The sequence below is a fragment of the Ambystoma mexicanum genome, chromosome 3p (genome assembly GCF_040938575.1).
Source record: "Ambystoma mexicanum isolate Mex_15411 chromosome 3p, UKY_AmexF1_1, whole genome shotgun sequence".
Classification (NCBI taxonomy): Eukaryota; Metazoa; Chordata; class Amphibia; order Caudata; family Ambystomatidae; genus Ambystoma; species Ambystoma mexicanum.
Genome location: NC_090925.1, coordinates 641,114,087 through 641,140,182, shown reverse-complemented (window position 1 = coordinate 641,140,182; position 26,096 = coordinate 641,114,087). Strand labels below are relative to the sequence as shown.

Genomic DNA, 26,096 nt, shown 5'->3' with positions numbered 1-26,096 from the left:
AAGTAGACCACCAGGGAAAAAGTAGAAGTGAACCACTCTTAGTCCCTCCTTCCTTTCCATGATGGCCAGCAGAGACAGGGCTTTCAGGTAGTGAAGGTGATTTTGCGAATATGGACACTCAGTAGGTGGAGAAGAGTTGTGGCGGATGGCTCTGCTCGAGGGTGGGTGGGCAGGCAGGAGGAGAAGGCGGGCTGGTTTAGGGTTTGATGGAGGAAGTAGAGCAGTTAAGTAAATATCAGTATCAGCGCCATCCAGCGTATCTGGTTGGGGCTGGAAATGTGGGCTTATGCCACGACCCGGCTTCCATGCTCCTTGGTTGGCTGGGACGCTGCATGACATCACCACACATTGTAATGGTACTCAATGTATCAACTGTGGAAGGTTGCAGTGCTGAGGTCGACCTGCCAGATTCGGACATAAGACCATGTTCCGTGAATGGGTATTTATAGTGCAGAAAGCGGCCACCGTAGCAGTAGTACGAGAGTGCCCAGTCTAGTCTAGTCTGTGGAGTAAAGTACCGAGCCCCCACCACGGGTATCCAGACCTTCGTCTGTGGGAAGGAGGAAATGATAAAGGGAAGTGAGGAATGGATGCTGCAAACCAGTGCAGGGAGAGATGCAGCGAAGGAAGACATGTTTTATGATCTATGGGTGCATGTCAGCCCTGTTGGGTGGATCGTCGTACAGTAAATGTATGGAGGAGGATGCGTCATCAAGTGATGTAATCATTGTGTTGCGTGTCCAACGCAGATATGGAGGATTTGAAATTATTATAGAAGGTAATGTTTGATGCTTGGGGGACAAGAGTGATACTGGATGTTTGGTGGCTTTTTGCTGGACATCTCTATATGTGGCACCAGAGGACAAATCTCCAGAATGTTAAATTCAGGCTTGGAAAGCCTGAGCCAGGAGTGACCCAGTGAACAAAAGACTGTGCATCAAGGTGAATGTTGTTGGTGACACAAGGTCCATAAAGGGAGAGGTCAAACTGAACGAATACAGTACATTTCAAAACAAACTGCCACCTCAGCATCACAAAGGTTGTACTAGCAAACCATGTTTTGCGGTGAAACAAAAAACGCTAGTTTAATAATGATAAAGCACACTGACAAACTCAGTAAATTAAATAAATGTGGATTTATTTTGTAGTATTTAAATAACAAGGTTGTCTTCTTAAGTTATGCATTTCAACTGCAAACTTGGTTAAACTAGAGATAGTAAGCATTCGGGGTCGTGTAAAAGGAAACAATTTCTCTAAAAGAAAGTGAAAGCATTTTCCCACATTTAGTTTTCTCTTTGATATTTTAAATAGGATGTTGCAGTGAAAAAATAGGTCCTCTTAGAGAGGAAGTGTCTTGTTGAAAGCCCCCTTGCCTGTACAATTGCAATCTCTTTCACCCGTCTGCTTTTAAAGTCGGAATGTTCACAGAATGTTGTCAATACCAGTAGTTATTGAATGCACTCCGAACATTCTGATTGGCCGAGAGGAGGTCAATAACGATCTCCATGTGCTAATAAGAGCCTGTTTCTTGTCATGTCACGCTAGACTTTATTTCTATCATGGTGAGACAGTGGGCTGCTTTACCTAGGTGTAGGCTAGCAAAGTATAGTAATATTTACTCAGTTATAGTGAGAATATATACTCCAGAATTCCTATGCAGACTGTGTTCATTAGAGTGGTTGTATGACAAACGGGGAAGGCAGGGGGAGACAGGGCATTTGCCAGTCCTCCTGTATGCAGTGACAGTCTGGCACCATTTTGTGTGATACAATGCGTGTTTTTGGTTCAGGGTAGGTCAGTTGAAGACTTCCACAACTGCCATAGTGCCGCTTTGACGCTGGGTGTGTTAAGACCATGTACAATAGAACTGGAGAACACCCCCCTCCACCTCTAGGCTCAGACAGGAAACTGGAGGGAATTATGGGCAATTTAGAATGAGGGTGGGTTTTTAATGCTTGAGGCCTGCTAAGAGCTTCATGGGGATGGCTATGGTTGTGTGGGAGATAGACCGAGACTCGGCTGAGACTGAGCTCTTCTGGGGTGAATCTGCTTAATCCAGTCTGGTCTACCCTTCTCAACATTGGGCTGCAGTTACCTTGTCCTGTTAATGGAGGTCAGCATGTGGCTCTTCGGTCCAACACTGGTGCAAAATCTGCAGTCTACTTCAGGTGTCATGGGTGTTTTCCCGAGTGCTTTGCGTGTCTATTCTCTTTGCTTACTTGGATGTTTTGTGGCGTATTACCTTCCGATTTATGGCGGTTTCAAGGGATGTAAAATTTGACATGAATAGGAAATAACGTAACTAAACCAGACATATCATAACCTGACATAACACAACCTAACCAGCTAGAAAAACACAGCCGGCATCATGTCCCAAATAGGAGGACTAATTTGAGGAAAATACTGATTTGAATATAAATTCAGAGAGCTTTGAAAGTTGCATAATGTAATTATATTCCAAGGAATAGTACAGGTTCAAGCATTAGTTCTTCAGACCATGCTGTCACTGCACTGTGAACCTAGCAGCAAAGCCAGAAAGGGTTGCCTGCAGCCAGCATGAGTCATGGGCGTGCCTGTGTACAGTAAGCCTGCTGGGCCAAAATGTGGTTTTATGAGTGTATTGAGTAATCGGTAATAAGTGAAAGTCCTTCTCATTTTCTCGAAAATGAAAAAGACCAATATAGAAAGACCGCCCTGAGAACGCTCAGAGCGGGCTTTCTAAATCTTAATTCCTGTCACGTCCTTGCTGCACACGAGTGCGCGCAGGGGCGGACAGGCTGACCGAGATAGGGAGGAGCGTGCTTGCGTGCGTGTGTGTATGAAAGGGGGGGGGGGGGGGTGGGGAGAAGGAGTGTGTGTTTGTGTGATTTTATATGTGAGGCAGGGAGCTGGGGATAAGGTGTGTTTGTGATTGTGAGGCACGGTTGGGGTAGGAGTTAAAGCGGGCTTGGGGGGTGAAACCTCTGATTTCAAAGGTGGGGAGGGGGGGGGGGGGTTGCTTGTATTTCGAGTATTAAAGGCCGCACAAAATCGGCCGAATATGATGGCTCTTTTTTTGTGCAGCCGTTAATAATCGAGATAATCACATAGCACCGAGCAATCCACATCAAACATGTCCCCGCTCGGCGTCTAAATATTGCAATTAACAATGGTTGCTCTCTTTGCGACACACTTCTGTATGAGAAGGGACAGGCTTTGCACACATGTGAGCAGAGTTGGAATAAGTACTCTGAGGTAATTGGGTCATATGTGTCTTTTTAAGGATCTGATGGTGTTGTCCTCACGCAGAAGCTGCAGAGAAAAGATGGGGGTTGGTTTCCCCCATGCAAAAAAAAAAAAACTAAAAAAAACAGAGGTGTCTCCCATGAAACTCTTCCACCCAGGAGTTCAGATTAACAGATCCCCCTGTGTAAAATGGACAATGGTTGAGACCGGCCATGCCAATGGAAACAGAGGATTGAGGGCAGGTGCAACACAAATGTGAGGAGGCTGCCAGGGATTGCCAGAGGGCAAGGGTGCGAGGGGCACAGAGCACGACAATCAGACAGCGTGGAAAACATGTAAGGGGAGCTAGCACACTGTGGGTGGAGAGGGAAGATCACCCAGAGTAAACATGACCCCGATCCGCACTAAAGCATATGATCCAGTCTTCTCTAAGGCGAAGGACTTCTACAACAGTGGTTCTCCAACTGTGGGGCTGGTCCGCCTAAGGGTGTCCGTGGGAAGGGACAAGGCTATTTTTCTAAGAGATGAAGGTGACTGCCTTTAAGCAGTTCTAGCATTTGCTAGGGCAACATTATTTACACTGAAAGAGGGTTTGGAGACCACTGTTCTATGAATCATAGAGCATATATTAAGCTGGTGCTGCTAAAGGGATGAGGAGGAAAGAGCCAAGTGACACACAATGACTCTGTAAACAGAGAAGAGGGACTATGTATTGTAAACAGAAAAGAGGGACTTTGGAAATCAGCAGGAAATCTGTAGGAAAGTCTGGCCTGGGGACTTCAAACATTTACCCAGTCCCCAAAAGAAAACATTCAGTGGGTAGAACATTATTTAGAAATGGCATCAGATTTGGGCAGCATTTCTACGGCTTTGCCGAAGGTCAGAAATTATGCATGTAGTTATTTGTGTAAAAAAGTGTAATTTATTTTGTATTTGCTCCCTACTGTTTTTGTGACCTTTTCCAAACTCTCCAGTTCTATCCGTGTAATTTAAGTATGGCAACCATTTTCACTTTTAGTGTTTCCGAAATGGCACTTGACGTTTGTATCTGTGATTTGTTTATGCTATTTATTGGCATAAAATAGGTGTGTTGAACAAAATCACTTTACTTCGGCAGAGAAGGATGATAGCAGTCTAAATTCTGGGTGATTTGCAACTTGACGTTTTGTCAGTGAAATGGAACAAAAAACAAAAGTGAGGAGTAGGTGGGTGGGGGTCTTAGGGACACCCAGGCCAAGCCGAGGGAGATGCCGAGGAATGGGAAGGGGCTGTGAGCACCCAGGATGAATCAAGGGAGGAGGGACGAGAAGAGAGAAAAGCGATTTTGGCAGCCAGGCTGCTGCAGAGTGGTGCTGCTGGCTGACCTCCTGGGCCCATTTTGATGATTCTCATTTGTGCACTTTTTGTAGTTTTTAATTATTTTAATAATTGCACAAATTGCAGTTCACCAATGACACATCAGCTCCTCTGTATCTGAAAAGGAGTATCGAATATGCCCCCAGGCCTTACCCCCCCCCCACAATGAGATGTGTGCAATGCTGTTTCCCCCCTTCCGGATCAGCAGATCCCCTAAATAGACATTTGATTTCACTGCTATGAGGTCACTCTCCCTAAGATAAGAACTATGTTTGTAACAAGCTATGACCTGCAAGGGCACCATGAAACAAGAACACTACCTGCACACTACCTGCACTCTACCTGCAGCACCACACATTGGATGCTCATTGCCTCTATGCATTTACTTGCAGTTGTAACTGTAAGAGGGGAACTGAGCGGTGCTCCAGTCCACACTGGTACTGCGAGCTTGTTGCTGCCACTAAATTGCAGTGTTGTGGGCTGCGAGGTGTGACTTGCAATGCATGCAGTGGCCTGACCTGTGGGTTTCGTTTCTTATGGGTGGCCAATCCCATGATGGGATGGGAATAACCGGCATAAAAGCACGCAGGTCGACTATAATATGAGCACACGTGTGGCTTGGACTTATGTCGATTTGTGTATCTACGGGCTACGGGTGCAGCTCGACACATAACATTGCATACCGAGTTACCTTATGCGCATTATTTCGAGCCCTGCAAGCTATGGTGGCCACTAAATAGCTTGATCAGTAAGGGAAATTGACGAGGTACACTGTGGAAGGGAGCGTTACGGCCATTATTGTTCTATTTATTCTTGCCCCCCCCCCTGTACTTCCGGCTGTGCAGCAGTGGCAGTGCTGCTTCTGCCGGCCCGGGCGGGTAGAGCGTCCTGTGACTGTGTGGCACTGTAGTGTGTGGCACTGACTGGCATTGGCAGTGTCACCGTCCTCACCCACTGTGGCAGCAGGCAGAGCCCTGCCCTAGTGCCCTCGGCTGGGCTGGCTCTGACTGCTAAGGGCTGGGCTGGGTCTGGCTGGCACCGGCACTCCGGCACACGCGCCTGCGTGCCGTGCCAATGTGGATACCCCAACCTCATGTAATTATTTTAAACAAGGCGGATCGCAGGCATGCGTATACTGGCTGGGCTGCGCGGTGTCTGACTGCGGCAGCAAGCCAGCAACTCCTGCTGCAAGTGTGCTGCAGCCAAGCCCCCTGCGCCAGCTGCCGCTCGGCTCAATGTGTGCCAACGGAGAGGCAGAGGAGGAAAGACCTCGCTCGCGCACAACTTTTGAATTTTTAAGTGCGTCTTGCTGCTCAATTCTGCTGTTGGAACTCTAGTTTCTGAGGTGTCACGTCACCGTGACTCGAGTCGCAGTACTGTCTAGTACAAAAGGACGTTTTTGCAATCCACTTGTAATTATGCTGCCCAGTGCCTGCCCAGTGCCTCACGACTGACCATTATATGACAGCATTTGGGTATTTATTGAATTGTGGGCAATATTGCCTTAGAAATATTGTTTGGTTCAAAGGAGGAATCCTGCCAAATTGCCAATGTAATTCTTAGCTAAAATTGTAGAAAGCCAAGCCCCCTCAAGGTTCTTGGTAATACATGGCTCTTCCACTATTAGTAAAAGCTTGCGCAAACACTGTACATGTTGCTAGTAGTTATATGGCCTGCCTCTTTGCCCGGTAATATGAAATGTCTCCCTTGTGTGTGACAGTGACCTCGCAAATAGAACAGAAGGATGCACATACATCAATAACCCATCATATCATATATAATATCATATCACATGCATCACTTGCTCATCTGGATGGATGGTGTGCGTGGTGATGACGTATTTGCAATGCAAACTGCCAATTCATTCCTTTTGTGAAAGACCGAGTACTAGTACCCAAGTGGGAGGTTCCTTTGATCAAATGTGGTGCACATTGTACATTTTAAAGAATATCTATTCAATAATACTGGTCAAAACTACTACCCACATGCTGAAGTAACTTATCAAACTGGCCCACACAAATAAGTGCCCAATTTGACCCAAAAAACGGTGCCACACTGGCAGTTTGTGTTTTTGGTTCGGGCATTGCCCTATTGGTGGTTTCCTAGCAGCAGCAAGTGATGCGCGTGTGCTTTCAAAAATGAAGTGGCTGTAGACTGCTTAACGTGTCCTGGGTGAGGTTATCTGTTCTGCGGTAGGCATGGCATAGAACTACGTTAAGGTTTAGTAAGGCAGTGGGTGTGGACCCAGCACAGAACAACCCAACATTGCCTGTCTGTTGTGTTCCTTATTTACCATGCAAATTGAATAGAAAATCTGTCAAATGCATTACCATGAAACATGAGACGTCATCCGTCTATGAGGTATCCCGTCATTACATCTAACAAAGCATCAACAAACGATAGCATTGAAAAAAATGTATTTAAAAATAACATTGAATGCATTTTTTCAATGGTAAAGGGTTTAGTTTACTAAACATGTGTTTTAAACCATTAAAAAGGGGAGTTGGGTGGGGGGGGGGGGGGTTGACCCTCCATAAAAAAAAGTTTTAAAAAATTCATTTGAATTTTTTTTTAGATGCTTTTTCCTTCTATGCTATGGTTTGTCGATGCTTTGGATGTCGAGGCCATCACTAGGAACCGTCTATGCCGATTCATTTCCCCATGGACAAAGGCTCAATAATGAATTGAACATTGTGTTAAGCTTATCACTTTATTTGAGAGAGACACACTATCTTGCTGCAGTTCAACTTGAATCATTGGTACACCTAATTAAAACATGCACTAATCTGTGTTGCTTTCCTTCTCCTTTTGCAGGAGCAGGGAATAGAGCAACACCATGAATCCAGAACCAGGTCGGACTGGGCCATAAAACCGTCTCGGGCACCAATGCAAAAGTGGCCCACAGATGCAAACGTATATTCATTCCTTATGTGACACTGTTTGAGCAGTACCCAAGGGAGAGTTTTTTTGAGAAAGTGTGATGAAAATTGTGCATTTTAAAGAAGAATTATTCACCAGCACTGGTCAAAACTATTAGCTGCAGAGTGAATTAAATCATCAAACTGACCCAAATTGGGAAAAAAGTGGCCCACTTTGACCAAAAAAAAAACGGGCCCAAACCAGCATTTTGTGTTTTTGGTTCTGCCATAGGCCTGTTGCCCTATAGGCCAGTCTGATTCTGATCCAGAGTAATCATAAGCTACTAAACCAAAAATGTATGGTGCTATAAGATGAAAACAGGGCAGCAAACATACATTTGCCATAAGAGCAAACTCCTCTCAAGATATTTTGCCTCCTTTCAATATCCAGCTCAAAGGTTCCACTGGCAAGCAAGAGCAAAGGTTAGTTATTGCCAATTCAATCAATGACAATATTTTTAACCACTGAATGATCTTATTTTTTTGCATTTTAGTTTATTTGTTTGATTTATACAGACCTTAAGAAAACATACGCAATTACATCCTAGCTAATGACATACTTTAAAATCATTCATCATAAAACCTCAAAATAAAAAATGAAAGTTATTTCTCAAGATTGAGCCCTGTCTAAATTTAAACACTTGAGGAATCCTGCAATCGCCAATTCATCTGAGGTGTTCTGAACGTTAACACATCTTTGCCACAACAGGTCAACATTGGACTCCTTACTAGCACCCCACAATTTCCCCCGGTGGCACAACATTTGGACATTCAAAGCAGAACGTTCTATTAACAGATGTTTACATTTTTCTAAAATTCCCTTAGACTACAATACCTACAATCCAATTCATCCGGTTGTATCAGACCTCCCTTCAAGAAGACCTCACTAGTTAACAATAGATTCCATTTTAACTTCAAAAGCAAGGTACAGGAAAACCTGTTTGGAAACTGATACATAATGGAAGAAATCGTTCCACATTTCTTATGATCTTTTGAAAGATGTATCAGCGAGGGATATTCATGTAAGAACGAGGCTGCTGTGTCAGAGACAGCTCCAGAATAGTTGGTGTGCGGCTTGACACAGAGATTGAGCTCTTTCCCAGGTCCTTTCCTCTAGTGTTTCTGCTAGCCTTCTTGCTAAGTCTCTTTTTGGTGTGCTGTGGTGTCAAAACCAGTGCTGGCCTGGCTCGACTGAAAGCCTGAGCAGCCTCTGAGAGGGCACAGAAGGACAGAGGAGAAAACGCTCCAGATTCAGCTTGATACCTATGGACGGTTACCTAATCCCAGGTCGCTATACAGGAAAGGTACATTTAGCACCTGATGACCCCTTTTCACGTATTCCATTTACAAAACAGAAGCACACTTATTAATCTGATCAAATTACAACTTGACTCGCATGCCGCCGCCGCCCCCCCCGCGACCTGTGACCTAAGACTTATCCCTAGCAGGGAGTGCACCCCGCACCTTGCTGGAGGCGACGCTTGGTGGGTAATGTGGGTGGTCGAGTGGGGGGGGGCAGGGGTGGCTGGGTCCATGAGAGCCACCAGAAAGCTTATTACTGTGTGAAAAGTGGACCCTGAGCTAGTGCTTGTGTCCTAGTGAACGTCTGAAGTGGCAAGCGCCAGCTTTCAAGTTGTGTAACATTTGCGCCCCCTAAGGGTGAGTGTAGGTTGTGCACCTTGCAGCTTCCCGGTGTCAGCGGGCTGTTCTTCATTCTTTGCACCTTGAGTTCTGGGGATGCTGCATGGTTCCCACGTACTTGGCACTGGTCCTAAGCATCAGAAAATGAAATCAAAGGAAAATACCCAACGGGTGACTTTGTGAAGTGACAGCCACTCCCATGGTAAATTTCCCACTAGCCTGCCGGTAGGTAAGAAAAAATAATGTCTTCACCCTGCCAGAAAAAAAGAAAAAAAAACACAAACGAGAGAGAGAGGGCTCTGCAGACATCGATGCAATCAAAGTTGAGTCATATTTTTGGGACTAACATGGACGCTAGGGTGAAGGAGCAGAATGTCCAGCCCTAATTGGACCAAACATTAACAGAGGCTAAGGCCCTCTCAGAGAACATCTCGATAAATAACAATGATACGTTGTTAAAGCTATGTCAAGTGATTCAAAGGAATTTGATGGGCCCAAAGCACTTTGTATATGACAATAATTTGGGCCAAAATTTGTCACAGACCCCTGATCTGGAGAAATTACTTACTACCTATTATTCATCCTCTAGTGAAAGTGATGCAGAGATAGAATCTCTCTCCGATGTCTCCACGCTTTCCGAGTCCTCACACAAAATCCCTTCCTTCAAAGGGGCGACCCTGGAATCAATTGAGGCCAAAATTGAAGCAGTTGTGTGTATGTGCCAAAAGGGCGCTGGAACAGCAAGGATTGAAGGAAATAGTGGTAAGGCTGGTGGACACCACCCGGCAGGCTAGTCAGAATACGGCAAGTATGGAAACCCGGATGCAAGTCATGGCAAAACAGCTGGATAACGATATCACAACCCTGAGCTCCCCTTCTCATCAGAGATCAAACGGAATGACAGTTGGCAATGGGGAAGGAAACATACACCCCATTAGATCCCTGATGCTGCCGGGAGCGGGTCATGTTGTGGTGGCCTCCCAGAGTGATGCTTTAGAGGCACTACGTTCAGAAATTTCTCTCATGGAAAAAATACTGACCCCACCGCAGAGAACTTTAAACACGTGATGACTTGCAAGGAAGAAATTGGAGAATATTTCAGGCAAATCAAGCAGTGGAATTATCTCCAAAGAAAATACAGAACGCGACTCAGGTGGTGGCCAAAAAGACTATATACAGGCACATGAGGGATGGCACAGTCAGGAGGGTACAGTTAAAGGGCCTGCTGGACAATTGGATGGCTACAACAAAAGAGAGTGTTACATCCACCCTCCCCATCCTAACTTCATGCCCTTCGAGCCCATCAGGAGGAATACATTCCTGAAACTCAGCGAGATCCTTCCACAGCTTGACATTAGCAGCCGCCAGGATAAACTAGGCATTAGCCTGACGCAGCTTAAGAGCCGAATTGGAAATACCTTTTTCCCCTATGGCGTCAAGAAGCGTGTTCTCCTTGGAAATTATGTGAGATGCAGCAGTGGAGGATGTAGAGGCCGGCTTCGACTGGAGTGCAGCTGCTCCCACCACCGTCGATGAGGGGAGTGAACATGCAGACACGGATAGGTCTTCAGATGCATGTAGCTTGTAGCCAGCATCAATTTTCTTGTTTAGGTGGTGCCCGGATGAGGTTTTTTCAGACCTTGCGGGCTTCAGCCAGGACATCCTTTTGAAGGAACAGGCCAGTGCACTCCTGTGTTGACAGAGTAAAAGCTCCAGAAAGTACCCCTTCTTGTGGTTCCGAAGGCTCGGGTATTGGAATATTTAGCAATGCCATCATGTCCACAACCCAGTCGTGAGAGGCTCCAATAGAGTGGGGCTGGTCGTTGCTGTCCAGGTCCGCTTCATCTGCACCCAGTGAGGCGGGAGCAGAAACCTTATCCGCTGCATGTGGCACCTCAGGCCTGAGGGCAGGGTTGACAGCGCAACGGGAGTCTTTTCAACGGGAGAAAGTGGAGGCAGAGGAGGCAGTGGAGGAGGAGGCCCCACAGGAAGTGGTGGAGGAGGTGGCACGGCCGGGACCTGCCGAGGGATTGCTACAGCAGGGGGCAGTTCAGGTGGCTTAGGATACGTTTCCTTAAATAAATCCTTTAAGTACACCTTCATGGGATCAGAATGCATAAGTGTCTGAAACTTGCCAAAAAACACATCCTCAGAAGAAAGTGAAGTGGGAGAATGGAACAAAAGGCTCCCACCAATCCCTCACACCCCTGGCCTAGAGGATCGCGGCCCAGACACCCGCCACAAGAGGAGTTTGCCCATCTACCAGACGACCAAATACCCTGGTACAGGAACATACGGATGTGTCCACCAGCTTGCCCACCAGCCTGCCATGCCCATGCCGACACCTGCGGCATGGATGAACTCGACTGAACCATTCAACAGTAAATGAACACATCGTTAGAGATGCCATGACGACCTAGCCAACGGTCAGCACACCCATGCAAACATGCACACTGGACACTCCCACACCAATCCACACGAAGAACATATTCAGTGCTATGACGTAGGTGACAGACACACCCACTGACGCGCATCTTTATTATTTTTCACATAGGTTTTTCAAAATGCAGAAACGCAAGACGCACAATGAACTCATCTAAAATGCTTGCTCAAGCTTCTCCTAACCCATGCATTGCAATGAGAAATATAACGAAGACATGATACTGGGGATAAAGCAATATGATACCATAACCTAAAGCGCCGTGCATCAAACGCCTCCACCTATGCACCAGGCCCAAGTAGGCCGCAAGCAAGAGCTTCCATGAACATTGAACGAGCAAGAGTACAGTTGCTGACCCTGCATAATGAGCCCGGCGAGAGCAGACAGTCAAGGGCACAATGTTGCAAACTCGCATGCCACAAGCCGACGCCAAGGTCACACCTGCAACTTAAGCCAGGCACACAGTAGAAAATGCAATATTAAATATGCATAATTCTGCCTCAACCACGATCTCTCCTCACGTGACCAAGCCGAACCTGACGGGGTGCCAGGCCCAGGAGGAGGGAGGCACCTGGATCCCACGTTTCAAGACACAGGCAGATACAATTAAGCGACTCAATGGACATCTGCGGTGGTGGGAGTAGTCTGCCTTCCAGCATATGAATAAATCCTCACATTGTCTGCACATACCCATAGTGATACATTGTTGCAAATGACAGGTGCACCGCAAGCTGGGAACAGCGATGGTCCCAGACTGGGGGGCTCGCGAGTGGACCAATCAGAACATGGGGCTCTTATCACTGACGCCATTAACATTAGCCAATCCTCAGGGGTCTTCATGTAACAATTTTCATGTATCAAATTGAAGGGACAACCCAAGTATACCACCTGACTGACCCTCAACCACTAATAACGCTCTCTATACGTATGCTATACTAACCCTAGCACTCGAGGAACCAATCCAGAGTGGCGATAGGTTTTTTGCTAACTTTTCCCAGGTGACGCAAGTAGCACGTCATACTAAGGTAAAAAGGGCCTGCGAGCCCCACGATTGGAGAGAGAGTGTCAGGACGGACGCGTACGATCCTTGACCCATCCCTGCCGTTTTGTTTAATAAACAGCAGAATCACCTTGCTTCTTGCGTGTGCCTCATACTCATTTTTTTGGGGATATACGGGAGGAGTTGGGGCCTCCCTGCCCGGAGGTCCGCGGACGGCCCAGCCGACCCCGGGAGAATTTCCCCCCGACAAGTTGGAGGCACTGCTGAGATCTGTTTAAGGTCTGCTTTTATTTTATTTTTCTGAGTACTCCTGTTGCAAGGAAGCCCGGCGGCGCGGCCCCCTCTGCCGCTGCCCCCTTTTGAGGACTACAGGACCATCGCAGAACTGCGAGAAGACCGGACAGCGCAATCTGGATATTGGTCTTCGGGAGCTGGTTGAGAAGTATCCCGCCCGCGGTTGGCGAGTGTCCAGACGTGGTCCAGACGAGGGGAGGCGGTGAGCCGCTTGGAGGGGTGCACGCAGTCGAGCGGCCCCACATCAAGAGAACTTGGTGAGTATCCCACGCACAACAAGCAATGTGAGATTGTGAGGGAGGGGGGAGGAATTGAATACGGGAGGCGGGAGGCGTTACACAGGTGCACGGCGAAGGTTCGATAAATTAGTGTTGACGGTGAAGTGAATGGTAGCTGGACAAGTGCGAGAGCAGTCCGCTACGTTACGGAAGAGGAGGGGCGGAGCACGAAAACATCACATGCGGCAGCTCGTAGACACTGATTGGCCTAGGTCGCGACCACGTGTAAGGGTGTGTGTGTGTGTGCTGTTTCCTATGATTTGGTGATTATTGATCAATGAGTAGATGAGGATCCCTATTGATCGAGCAGGAAACTCGATAGATAGATGACGTTTCCCTGTAGGCGGTAGCTAGCTGGTTGCCTAATACGGAAGATAATTAGCTGGTTAAGCCCTCCTGTCGAGGGGCGTATCACACACGAGGCGACGCAGCATGCGCAGTCCGATTATATTGTTGATTACCTTGTTCCAGGCGTGACAGGAAGATAGCTGTGGGGTTGACGGGGGTAGATTGCAAGCGTATTTTGAACTTTTAAAAACATGTGAAGAACTTACCAGTAGTTTTGAAGAGATCGGTGACGTCACCAGTAGGGCTTTCATAGGATATCTCGAATACAAGGCATCTTTCTTTTGGAGAGTGGTGGGGAAGAGAATTATGGTAAGGGAGCGGAGACGGAGATAAACGGTAACGAGTTGATCGGGGGGAAGGTGAAAAGGGGGACGTGGCTGCGCACGGAGAACGCCGGCCACGGCAAGTGAAGAAGGGGGAGGAGGGATAAGAGAAGGTGGGACGGCTGTATAAGAACGTCACACTGGGCACACAGCCGCAGGGGGCTACGCGCGCCTCGGCCGCAGGGGGCCGTAAAGGTGTTAGTTAAAGGGAGAAAAGAAAGAAAAGAATATACAAATGCAAATGCTGTATTTTACTATTTTTCCTTAGCGGACAATCGCAAGTCCCCAAAATTACGGGGCCAGGTAAAGATCTAAGACTGTATAGTGTACACTGTTAGCAAGATAACCGCTACCAAATAGGGGAAGGATAACAAGTGAAGCGCTACTATGTCATACAGGACAGGATCGGGAGGGTGGGGGAACACCCTCACTACCCCGCTACAGCACATATGTAAAACACTGTCACCCCATAGGGAGAAACTGATCAAGTATAGCATAGAATGGACACAGGGAACGGACAACAAAATGACGACACCATGGCCGCCTAATGGCAGTTTCGATCCATATACCCAACATTCACTATTAACCCATTTGCATAACACATACAAGGGGAAGAAGTTAATACACCACGTGGAGGTGTTTAACTTATGGAGGATGTTTCAAGGGTCCCGACCAGGACCAAACGGAATGTTCATTATGGGGGAAACAACAGAAGAGGAGAAGATTAAGGAGGAAGGAGAGAATGGGGAAAAAGAGAGTGAAGGCACACAGAACACGGGGAACGGACAAGAGGGAGGAGAGAAGAGTAACAACATAAACGAAAAGGAAATTAAAAAGGAACAGAGCGACGATATACCCCTAGCGAAGGTAGTGAAAAAGGAGGAAGGGGGGTTATATCCTTTAACAGAACTACGAGACATGGTTCAATTAAGGGCGGCTGAGGGGTACTCTAACCCGGCATACAGCCCGCCACCATATACAGCCACAGGTAGCCACACGGGAAGGGAGCAGACTAGTACGACGGGACCAGCTCGTATGAAAATGCCCGCAGGGGAAGGGGGGATTGGCAAAGAGCAGATCGCAGGAATAGGACAGGATGAGTGGGTAGCTGCACAGGTATTATTAAAATTACGAGGTTCATTAACAGAAGAAGTGGAGGAGGTAGTAAGGAAAATGGACGAGGATAACACCAGGAAGAGTGAAAGGAAAGGGGAAGAGGGGAAAAGCAAGGGAGAAGAGCTGTTAAGACAAAAGGAAGAGATTTTAGAGGAACGATTAGCAGAATTAAGGGATGAGCAGAATGCACTGATCAAGCAGCTCGAGAGAGAGGAAAGAGAGAGAGCACGGGAAAGGAAAGAAAGCAAGAATGAGTTGGAAAAAATGAGGGAAAGAACTGAGGAGCAAAAGAGAGAAGCAGAAACGGTGAAGGCAGTAGCAGAAAGGGTATCCAGAGCAGCAATGCGTGACAAGAAAAGAGAGGAAGAAGAGAAAGAAAAGGAAATGGAAATATGGAAGAGGAGATTACTATCAGAAACGACAAGGAAATACGAAGAAGGGAGGATGGTAGAGGGTATATTAGAGCGGGAAAGAGCGAGATGGGAAAGGAAGAAAGAAGAAGAAAGGATAATGGAAAAGATGAGTAGTGAAGTAATGGAGGAATTGAAAAAGAAAAGAGGAAATTGGTAGAGAAATAGCAGAGAAAAATAAAGGGGAAAGAGAAGATAGGAGAGGGTAGAGTGAAGTAAGGAGGTATGTATACCGAGACACAGAAGTAGCAACAACATCAGCACAAAGGGGAGCAAGTGGCAAAGAAGACAAGGGAGGAACGGATCTAATAGATTTAAAAACAGTAACGATCAGGGGGAAAAAGACAGATTGGGGGTTGCCATTAATGGAGGACTTTTGCAGTGAGGAAGGAGAAGGAATGGAGAAGGAAGGAAGAAACAGTGAAAGGGAAAGCTTAGATAAATTATACATCACCCGGACAAATGGAGAATCACCATGGATCTGCAGGAGAAAGGAAGAACTGGAGGGAAGTGAGGAGGAAGAGCAAGGAATGGCAGAAAGGCAGACACGTGCAGCTACACCCTCACCATCCCGTCCAATATGCTCCACTACCTCACGCTCATTACGTGCAACATGCCCATCTAAACCAGCGCCCTTCCCCCATGAACTGACACCCTATGCAGGCAGGCTTAGAGACCTCCCTGGACGCAGGCAGGGAGAACAAATACATACGCCCACATTAAATAAAGGAAATGATAAAAGAAGGGGAAGAGATGGAGGAGAAACAGTTACGAGCAGGGGAAATATGGACCCCATTGACGATATAGAAGACAGGGAAGAAGAGGAGGGGTGTACGGATTCGATTATGTGGAACCCAGGGGGCCAACCAGGACACAACTTAATGCCACTTCTGGAGAGGGGAGGGGTTAGACCACAATACGTCCCCTGGAAGCATGCAGACAAGGAAAATATAAAGTGCAGGCTCCCATCATTAAGTGGAGGTGCGGGAAAATGGATATATGAAATGGAAAAACACACCGCAGGACAGAAACTGACAGTGGGGGATGTAAAGGGCCTTCTAATATCAATATTGGGGGATGCAGCAGATGACATCTGGAAGAGAGCAGGCTTCCCCGGGGTCACAATAACAAACACATCACACGATGGGGCACCATTCGCAAACTGCAGACATGCATTATGGCAAGCGCTGAGGGTACAGTACCCAGACACATCAGACATAGGAGCAATTACCTCACGCAAGATGCGTGAGAACGAAGATCCTGTTGATTATATCCAGGAAATTCAAGAGAAGTGGCGTATGGAAACTAGAGAACAATGGGACAAAACACCAGCAATATTCTATCATATACTAGTACAAGGGCTCCCAGAAGCAGTTCAGAAACAACTGAAGAAAGTAGTGGGGATGGAAGCAAAAGCATGGCCAGAAATACAACTGACGATAGTGCATCATTGTAGGACATGGCAAGAAAAGATGAAACAAAAGGAAGAGGATAGAAAAACGGAAGAGGCTAAATTGGTACAGAAAAAACTTACTAAATACACGATGGAAGGTGCACTAATAACTACACCTGCAAAAATGACTCAAAACCCCACACAAGTAGTGGCTGCACAAGATCCCTCCCAAATACAATCATCACAGATTGTAACACAACAGCTGCCGCCACTCCAACCATACACGACTAACATGGGAGGGGGATACTCAACGCCAGGAGCTGGATATTATAATTACAACAGAGGAAGGGGAGGAATGATGAGGGGGAGAGGATACGGATATAACACACAACAGCAAGGGGGAGGATTTAGAAATTTCTACCCCACCGGGCAACCAGTATACCAGGACAACTCAGGAAGCTTTCCATGGCAGAACAGGGAACCACCGGTGTGTTGGATTTGTGGATTAGTAGGGCACATGTCACGCACATGTAGAGTGAGACCAGGCACACCATCATGGGGAGAACAGGGACAACAAGGGCCTACACAGGAACAGCAGGGCACCCAGCAACAGCAGGCATCACAACAGGGAAATGGGCAGCAACAACTAGTAACACAACAACAGCCACATACATATTCACTGCCACAACAACAGGTAGCGATAACACAACAACCCCAAGTACAGCAAGTACAGCAACTGCCCAACTTCAAGACCATAACATAACCTCTACCAATACACAACTACAGCAAACACAACTGGGAAGGGTGACGGTCCTGGGACACAACCCTTACACAGGAAGTGGTCAATCATTATACCCACAATAGGACAGCCCACAGACGGCCTTGGTGTGTCCCATCCTGTCGGTAACACCTAATAGTGTGGAGGAACCACGCATAGAGGTAACGATAGGTGACAAAAAATTATCATTCCTTGTTGACACCGGGGCGACCCGGTCTTGCATAAGGGAAGGTAAATTTAAGATGTCGGGTGAAGCCATGAACACCCAAGGATTCTCTGGGGCTAGGGGGTTGGTTCCCTTTACTGATAACATTCCCTTATCAATAGGGGATTATGACATGTCAGTTCCGCTTTTATACTCTAGGGCCTCACCAGTAAACATACTGGGGAAAGACATAATGAGCAGGTTGAAAATGACGATCTCCTTTACGGAGGACGGCATAATTTGCTCTACTCCAGGAATAAACATGCTCACTGCACGACAAATTATGCAAGCATACTGTGGACAGACAGTGATTAGGGCTGAGCCAGTAGATGGTGAACTGTTCCAGTGCGGGACAGACATGGCATTTGCATGGATGCCAGGAATAGTAGGAAAGATCTGTAGGAGGCCAGCCGCCTATTTGTTTAGACCACAAACACCAGCCAATGAACCAGAAGAAAAGGTGATTTCAGTGAACATAGAGAGCATTATAGCAACTGCTGATTACATCGCAGTACATGCCCAAGACAGAGAAGGAAGAGCATGGACGGCAGTGGTAGCCCTAGCAGAGGGATGTAGGCTCACCCAGGTGTCAGACGAGGAGCTCTTCTCAGAAGAAAAGGAAGAAGGTGAAATGGTATTTATGATGAGTGTAGAAATATGGCTAAGAGTGACATACAAACAAGTGGCACAGAAAATTGCAATGGCACTTGACGCACCCACATCCACCCCAGTTCCCTTCTTTGAGGAGGATATGACAAAGGTACCAACATCATTATGGACTACTAGTCCCTATGACGTGGGGTGCATAAAAAGTATAGGGGGAGTAAGAATAAAATTGAAAAAAGGTGCAATACTCCCCAGAGTGAAGCAGTACCCACTATCAAAAGAGGCAGATGAGGGCATATATGAAACAATAACGGCCCTTATAAATAATGGCATATTGGTACCATCAGAATCACCATGTAACACAGCTGTATACCCAGTGCGCAAAGCTAAAGGGGGGTCTTGGCGCTTCATCCAGGACCTCAGGCCCTTGAACATCATAGTGGAAGCAGAATACCCCATAGCAGCAAACCCAGCCACAATATTGTGTGGCATTCCAGCAGAAGCATCACGATTTACAGTGATAGACCTCAAAAATGCCTTTTTCTCAATACCCCTGCACCCAGACTCACAAGATCTGACAAGCTTCACGTACAGAAACACAAAATGGAAACACACCAGATTGCCACAAGGGTACTGCGAGTCACCCTCAATTTTCAACAGAGTAATACAGATGGACTTGGGTAACATTGAAGTGGAAAGCACAGTGTTGCAGTATGTTGATGACATAATAATTTGCAGCACAAGCGAAAGAAGATGCAGAAAGGACTCATTGAAGATGCTGACAATATTGGCTGAAAAGTGTTACAAGGAAAAGTTACAGTACTGTCAGGAACAGGTACTTTACATTGGTCAACTCATATCCCAATACGGAAGAAAGATTGCACCACAAAGAGCACAGGCCATTTCAAAAATGCTGCTGCCCCAAACAGTGAGGGAACTGCAGCAGTTCCTGGGACTGTGCAACTACTGTAGAGCCTGGGTATTTGATTACAGCTCATACATAGGACCCCTACTTGAGGCATTAAAAGAAGCTAACAAAGGGGAGAAAAAGTTGGGGTGGACAATGGAAATGAAAGAGGCCTTTGATGAACTGAAAGATGCAATATCAACTGCTCTGGTACTGGCCACCCCAGATTATGAACGCCAATTGTTTATATTTTCACATTGCGACTCAGCAGTAATGAAAGCAGTGTTGGCTCAAAAAACAAGCATGGGTTACAAACCAGTAGCGTTTTACAGCGGCCACTTGGATCCTGTGATGTTAGGACATTTCCCTTGCGAACAAGGTCTCGCCACAGCTGCCTTTGCGGTAGAGAAAGCATCATCAATAACAATGGGGTGCCCAACCACACTATTTGTGGAACATGCACTATTTGCAATATTGAACAAGCCCAAGTCCACACTAACCACGCAGAGGGCGTCAGGTTATGAGATCATCCTACCTAGACCAGAATTATCAATTGTTAGATGCAGCACAGTTAATCCTGCAAGGTTTATAGCAGAAGTAATTGAGGAAGGAGACTATGCACATGATTGTACACAGACTACCAAAATGTACTCATGTACTAGAAAAGTAGAAGAGGACGCACTAGATGGAGGAGAGCTCTTGTTCATTGATGGGTCATCAACAATAGACCAAAGTGATGGGATAAGGAGAACTGGGGCAGCAGTGGTAAAAATGACAGAGGAACCGGTGTGTGTGGCGGTGAAATGCGTACAATTACCACAGCATTACTCTGCTCAAGCAGCAGAACTGGTTGCACTGATCTTGGCATTGAAGGAAAGCTTTGACAAAAGAGTGACTATATATTCTGACAGCGCATATGTCACGTCTACTGTCCACTCAGGATTGTCCAAATGGAGGAGAAGAGGGTTCAGGGGAGCTGACGGTACCCCTGTGCAACATGCTCTCTTATTAGCTGAACTAATTGAAGTAATACATGACCCCCAAGAATTAGCTTTGGTCAAATGTACCGCACACTAATGGAGAAGATCATATCTCAAAAGGAAATGCAGCAGCAGAAGTATGCTGCATATTTTGGTGAGATATGGAACCCCCCAGAGTTAGAGAGAGGGAGAGGGAGGGGGATAGCTAAAGAGATGTTGATAAGAGAAGGGTACACCCATCTCCCAGCCACACAGATAATGGAGCTACAAGCGGCTGCACCAATGGCAGAAAAAGAAATATGGGTAAAAAGAGGATGTACAATGTCACCAACTGACGCACTATGGCGCCAGGGTAACACTGGAAAGATGGTAATGCCATTGGCACTATTGAACACCGCCCTGAGCCAACTCCATCACCCAGCCCACACAGGCAAGGAAGTTATTGCAGCACGAATTAGGGAAGATTGGTTCTGTCCCGAGTTAAATTCCCTTGTGACAAATTTTATCAGCAATTGTCTCACATGTCAACAGTTCACGGCCGGTCACACGCTGAAGGTGATAAAAGGTACTATACCCCGGCCAGAGGGACCCTTCCTGCACATCCATATTGACTATGTTGATATGATCAACGTATGTCAAGGAAATAGGTATGATTGTAGTAGTATGCCCATTCTCCAGGTGGATTGAGGCAGGACCCTGCTCACGCCCAGATGCATTCAGAGCAGCCAAATTTCTAGTGAGGGAGGTTTTCCCCAGGTGGGGAGTGTGCGAGGTACTGCGGTCAGATAATGGCCCGCATTTCGCTAATGAAATGTTCCAGCACATCACATCCTTACTGAACATCAAGCATAAATTTGCATGTGCATATCACCCACAGGCCAACGGTATATGCGAACGCCTGAATGGCCTACTGAAGGAGGCAATTGCAAAGATACAGCAAACAACAAAGAAGAGTTGGTTGTATTGCCTTCCGCTAGCTCTATTTGAGCTGAGGAACAGACCGGGCTCCGACCACCACCTCACTCCTCACGAGGTGGTGACCGGATGTCAAATGCGCCTTCCTCGAACGCCAACATCAAGAGCATTCACAGATTATGAAAACACTGCAACTGTTCTTGGTGATGAAATGTACCAATATGTGTCTTCTTTGATTACTAGTGTAGTGTTTGTGTCTCAACAGCTCGAGCGCACGCGGGGCGGGTCTAAGAGTGATCAACAAGAAGACGCGGATAAAGAATTGGAAAAGGAAAAACTGTGCAAAATTGCTAAAGGTGACCATGTCCTACTCCGCAATTTCAATAGAAAGTGAAACAGCCCACGCTTCACTGGCCCCCACCTGGTAGAGGAGGTATCTACGAGAGCGGTAAAGTTGCAGGACAAACGTGCTTGGAATCACCTACACGACGTAAAGCTCTGCAAACTCCAGACCCGACCTAGCGTCACCGACAGGGCCATTGGAAGAACAGCAACAGCGTCACCCACGGAGGAAGAGACTTCTACCACAGCTGACGACCTAAGTGCCTCCATACCCTGCCACCCACCCCCCAGACTCCCCAGAGACAACTACTGAAATAGAAAAGGGTAATTCCCATACCGCCCACCCCATGGTCACACGATCAAAGAGTAAAGAGACCTGCCAGTTGAGCCCCAAACCCTCTGCCCATCGAGTCCCTACCCACTGCAGTAATCACCCAACTGAAGGACATTGTCTTGCACATATACACATGTAAACACTTGAATGTTCTCTTTTTTTTTTTTCTTTCTCGCACATGCAGATACCGCGTATTATTGTACTGCTAAGAAAACAGATAACTAACAAAGTTCATTGCCCAGGAGTAGATGCTACCCTCAGATGATAACTACCCTGAAGAGCTATCACACCAATTTGTCTATCACATAAAAAGGCCAAAGTACCTGAAAAGAAGGAGGGTACGTGTCTACTACACAGCACTTCTCTTGGCCATAGAACAATCAATGCCCTATCTTCACCAACACTTGCCTGCCCTAAGAGATAGATCGCTTAGATTGGCGTGGGAACAGCTCTTCGCCTGGGCACTGAACGATTACTTGATAGGGAGAGCTTGAAAACAACAACTAACACTAATAACAAGCATATTGAGAATTTTCAGGCGGGCAACTTTAACGTCGCAAGAATAAGCTGCCGGACTGCAGCAAGGTAAGAGCAAAATGCCGGTGAGACTAGCCTCTGTAATAAAGATGATATGGATTTTGATGATCACCGGGTTTTTGGTTGCCTCTGTATGGCAGAAAAGTTATGCTATCAATATTTTGGCTGTACCCAAACCTAATATACTCCCACCCACGGCTGCAACAGGTGTTACGTCAGGTGGTACTAGCAAAATTCCACACAAGGGAAATAGAGTTAAATGCAGCACATACGCAGATAATAAAGGTATTGACAATTACATACAGGATTCAGCACACGTCTCGAACAACATGTGGTACCAACACATGACCCAAATAGGTAAGCAGACAACAGAAGACAGCTGCTACGTCTGCTCATTGATCCCATACGCCATGAGCGCTTCTCGAACTTTCGTTGCCACGGAAATAGATGAAAAGACAGCACGATGTATAGTATACTTGGCACTGTTCCAAACGAAAGGGAGATTTCAAGGGACAGTGGTGCACCTGGTAGGAAAACGCGAGACACATATCCATACGAAAACAACTTCCTCAAGACTTATTTGAGTTACCACAAGAGCAGTTTGCATGCTGAAGCATTCAGATACATGAGAAGTGGCCCTGAAAAAGGAGAAACAAAGAAAGTAACACTACAATACCTACCATGTGATTGGTACGCCACTGAAGTTCCTGGTAAACAAGGATGTTGGGAAAGACCACTGGTAATAATAACAGGGAAGGTGTACCTGGACAACAAATGGGACACAGGAGTGGTTGGCAGCAACATGGTAACGAGAGAAAATATTACAACTATTGCTGAACACAATGACAGATGTTGGATGACTTGGGTCAAGTACGTACCCATGCTAACTTGGATAGAGAAGGATGAAGACCCAATAACAATACTGCCGCTGTCTGCACCTAAGGTATGCTACCTACATAGAAGAGCAGTGGACGTGGGATACAACACCAACTGTGCAAGCGTGATGGAGTTACCTGAGGGGGGAGCAGGAACAGCAGTATTAATGGACCATTACTGGGCCTGCGGAGACAAGGCATACCACACACTGCCCCCTCTGTGGAATGGTGTTTGCACAATGGTACACGTTAATGTACCATCACTAGTGGTGCCCCAGAAACATGTGAACGTGGCGAACTTCCCTAAAATGGATGAAGGAAACAAGAGGAAGAAGAGATCTGTACCACCTTGGAAGGGGCCAGAGAGCCAAAACAACAGCAACAACACTGTCCTGAATAGAAAGAAAAGACAAGGAGAACCTCTGACAGGAAATTACGTATGGGGAAGGTCGGAAACAGCACTCACTTCAATCCCACCAGAACACAGACTATTCAGCAGAGCAGCAATGTTCTTCTCCTCAATAATACATCCGGGACTACAAGCTTACACAAACGCAAAATGGCTCCAGATAACTCGATGGGAACTAATGATGGCAATTCTACAGTAAATGGATTCAACGCAATAAAAGAGGAACTGCGAGCAGTGAGGATGGTAGCACTACAGAACAGATATGTACTGGACCTCCTCACAGCAATGGAAGGAGGAGTTTGCGCAAAGATAGGACAATCATGCTGCACATTCATTCCTGCTAACGATGCTGACAATGGTACACTGACAGAAGCAGTATCACAACTGGCCCAGATGCACTCCAAAATGATGGATGAAAGTAAAGGAGTGAAGAAGGATGACAGCTGGTTTTCACTATTATGGTCATGGATGCCATCTTGGCTGTCGGACAGACTGAAGATTATAGTTGGATGCATAATACTGGCTGGAGCTGCACTGATCCTAATTAGATTTTGGAAGGCCCGGAAGGCACGCACCACAGATGAAATGATCGAAATGGTTGGTATGCACCCCTTGATGCCGGCAGATGATGGCCAGCACACAGGCACAATAATAAAAGAGAGAAAAACTGTGCAAACAGATCATCACCAACCACCTGGACCCACCATCTGTGAAGCTCGAAAACCCAAGAAACCCAAGGAGCTACATAGGGAAATGGGTATACTGCACACCTGGAGGAACCTGTGTATATATGTATTGGTCATTTGAAGACCATGTCAACCACTATGGACATTTGGGAGGAGTAACTAAAATATGGAGAGTGAGAGGAGATGAGGAAAAGGATATGTTTGTGGTCGACAAGTCGACCAGAGGGGGGATTGAAGTGGGAGAATGGAACAAAAGGCTCCCACCAATCCCCTCACACCCCTGGCCTAAAGGATTGCGGCCCAAACACCCGCCACGAGAGGAGTTTGCCCATCTACCAGACGACCAAATACCCTGGTACAGGAACATACGGATGTGCCCATCAGCCTGCCCACCAGCCTGCCATGCCCATGCCGACACCTGCGGCATGGATGAACTCGACTGAACCATTCAACAGTAAATGAACACATCGTTAGAGATGCCATGACGACCTAGCCAACGGTCAGCACACCCGTGCAAACATGCACACTGGACACTCCCACACCAATCCACACGAAGAACATATTCAGTGCTATGACGTAGGTGACGGACACACCCACTGACGCGCATCTTTATTATTTTTCACATAGGTTTTTCAAAATGCAGAAACGCAGGACGCACAATGAACTCATCTAAAATGCTTACTCACGCTTCTCCTAACCCATGCATTGCAATGAGAAATATAACGAAGACATGATACTGGGGATAAAGCAATATGATACCATAACCTAAAGCGCTGTGCATCAAACGCCTCCACCTATGCACCAGGCCCAAGTAGGCCGCAAGCAAGAGCTTCCATGAACATTGAACGAGCAAGAGCACAGTTGCTGACCCTGCATAATGAGCCCGGCGAGAGCAGACAGTCAAGGGCACAATTATGCAAACTCGCATGCCGCAAGCCGACGCCAAGGTCACACCTGCAACTTAAGCCAGGCACACAGTAGAAAATGCAATATTAAATGTGCAGAATTCTGCCTCAACCACGGTCTCTCCTCACGTGACCAAGCCGAACCTGACGGGGTGCCAGGCCCAGGAGGAGGGAGGCACCTGGATCCCACGTTTCAAGACACAGGCAGATACAATTAAGCGACTCAATGGACATCTGCAGCGGTGGGAGTAGACTGCCATCCAGAATATGAATAAATCCTCACATTGTCTGCACATACCCATAGTGATACATTGTTGCAAATGACAGGTGCACCGCGAGCTGGGAACAGCGATGGTCCCAGACTGGGGGGCTCGCAGTGGACCAATCAGAACATGGGGCTCTTATCACTGACGCCATTAACATTAGCCAATCCTCAGGGGTCTTCATGTAACAATTTTCATGTATCAAATTGAAGAGACAACCCAAGTATACCACCTGACTGACCCTCAACCACTAATCTAATAACGCTCTCTATACGTATGCTATACTAACCCTACCACTCGAGGAACCAATCCAGAGTGGCGATAGGTTTTTTGCTAACTTTTCCCAGGTGACGCAAGTAGCGCGTCATACTAAGGTAAAAAGGGCCTGCGAGCCCCACGATTGGAGAGAGAGTGTCAGGACGGACGCGTACGATCCTTGACCCATCCCTGCCGTTTTGTTTAATAAACAGCAGAATCACCTTGCTTCTTGCGTGTGCCTCATACTCATTTTTTTGGGGATATACAGGAGGAGTTGGGGCCTCCCTTCCCGGAGGTCCGCAGACGGCCCAGCCGACCCCGGGAGAATTTCCCCCGACAAAAGTCTAAACGCAG

General features: G+C 46.9%; 1 protein-coding gene across 2 annotated transcripts in view; it reads right to left on the bottom strand.

Annotated features, from left to right (window-relative positions):
• The window catches only part of ARHGEF37 (Rho guanine nucleotide exchange factor 37), a 496,119-nt gene that overhangs the window by 198,221 nt on the left and 271,802 nt on the right, over nucleotides 1-26,096 (bottom strand). The window lies entirely within an intron of this gene.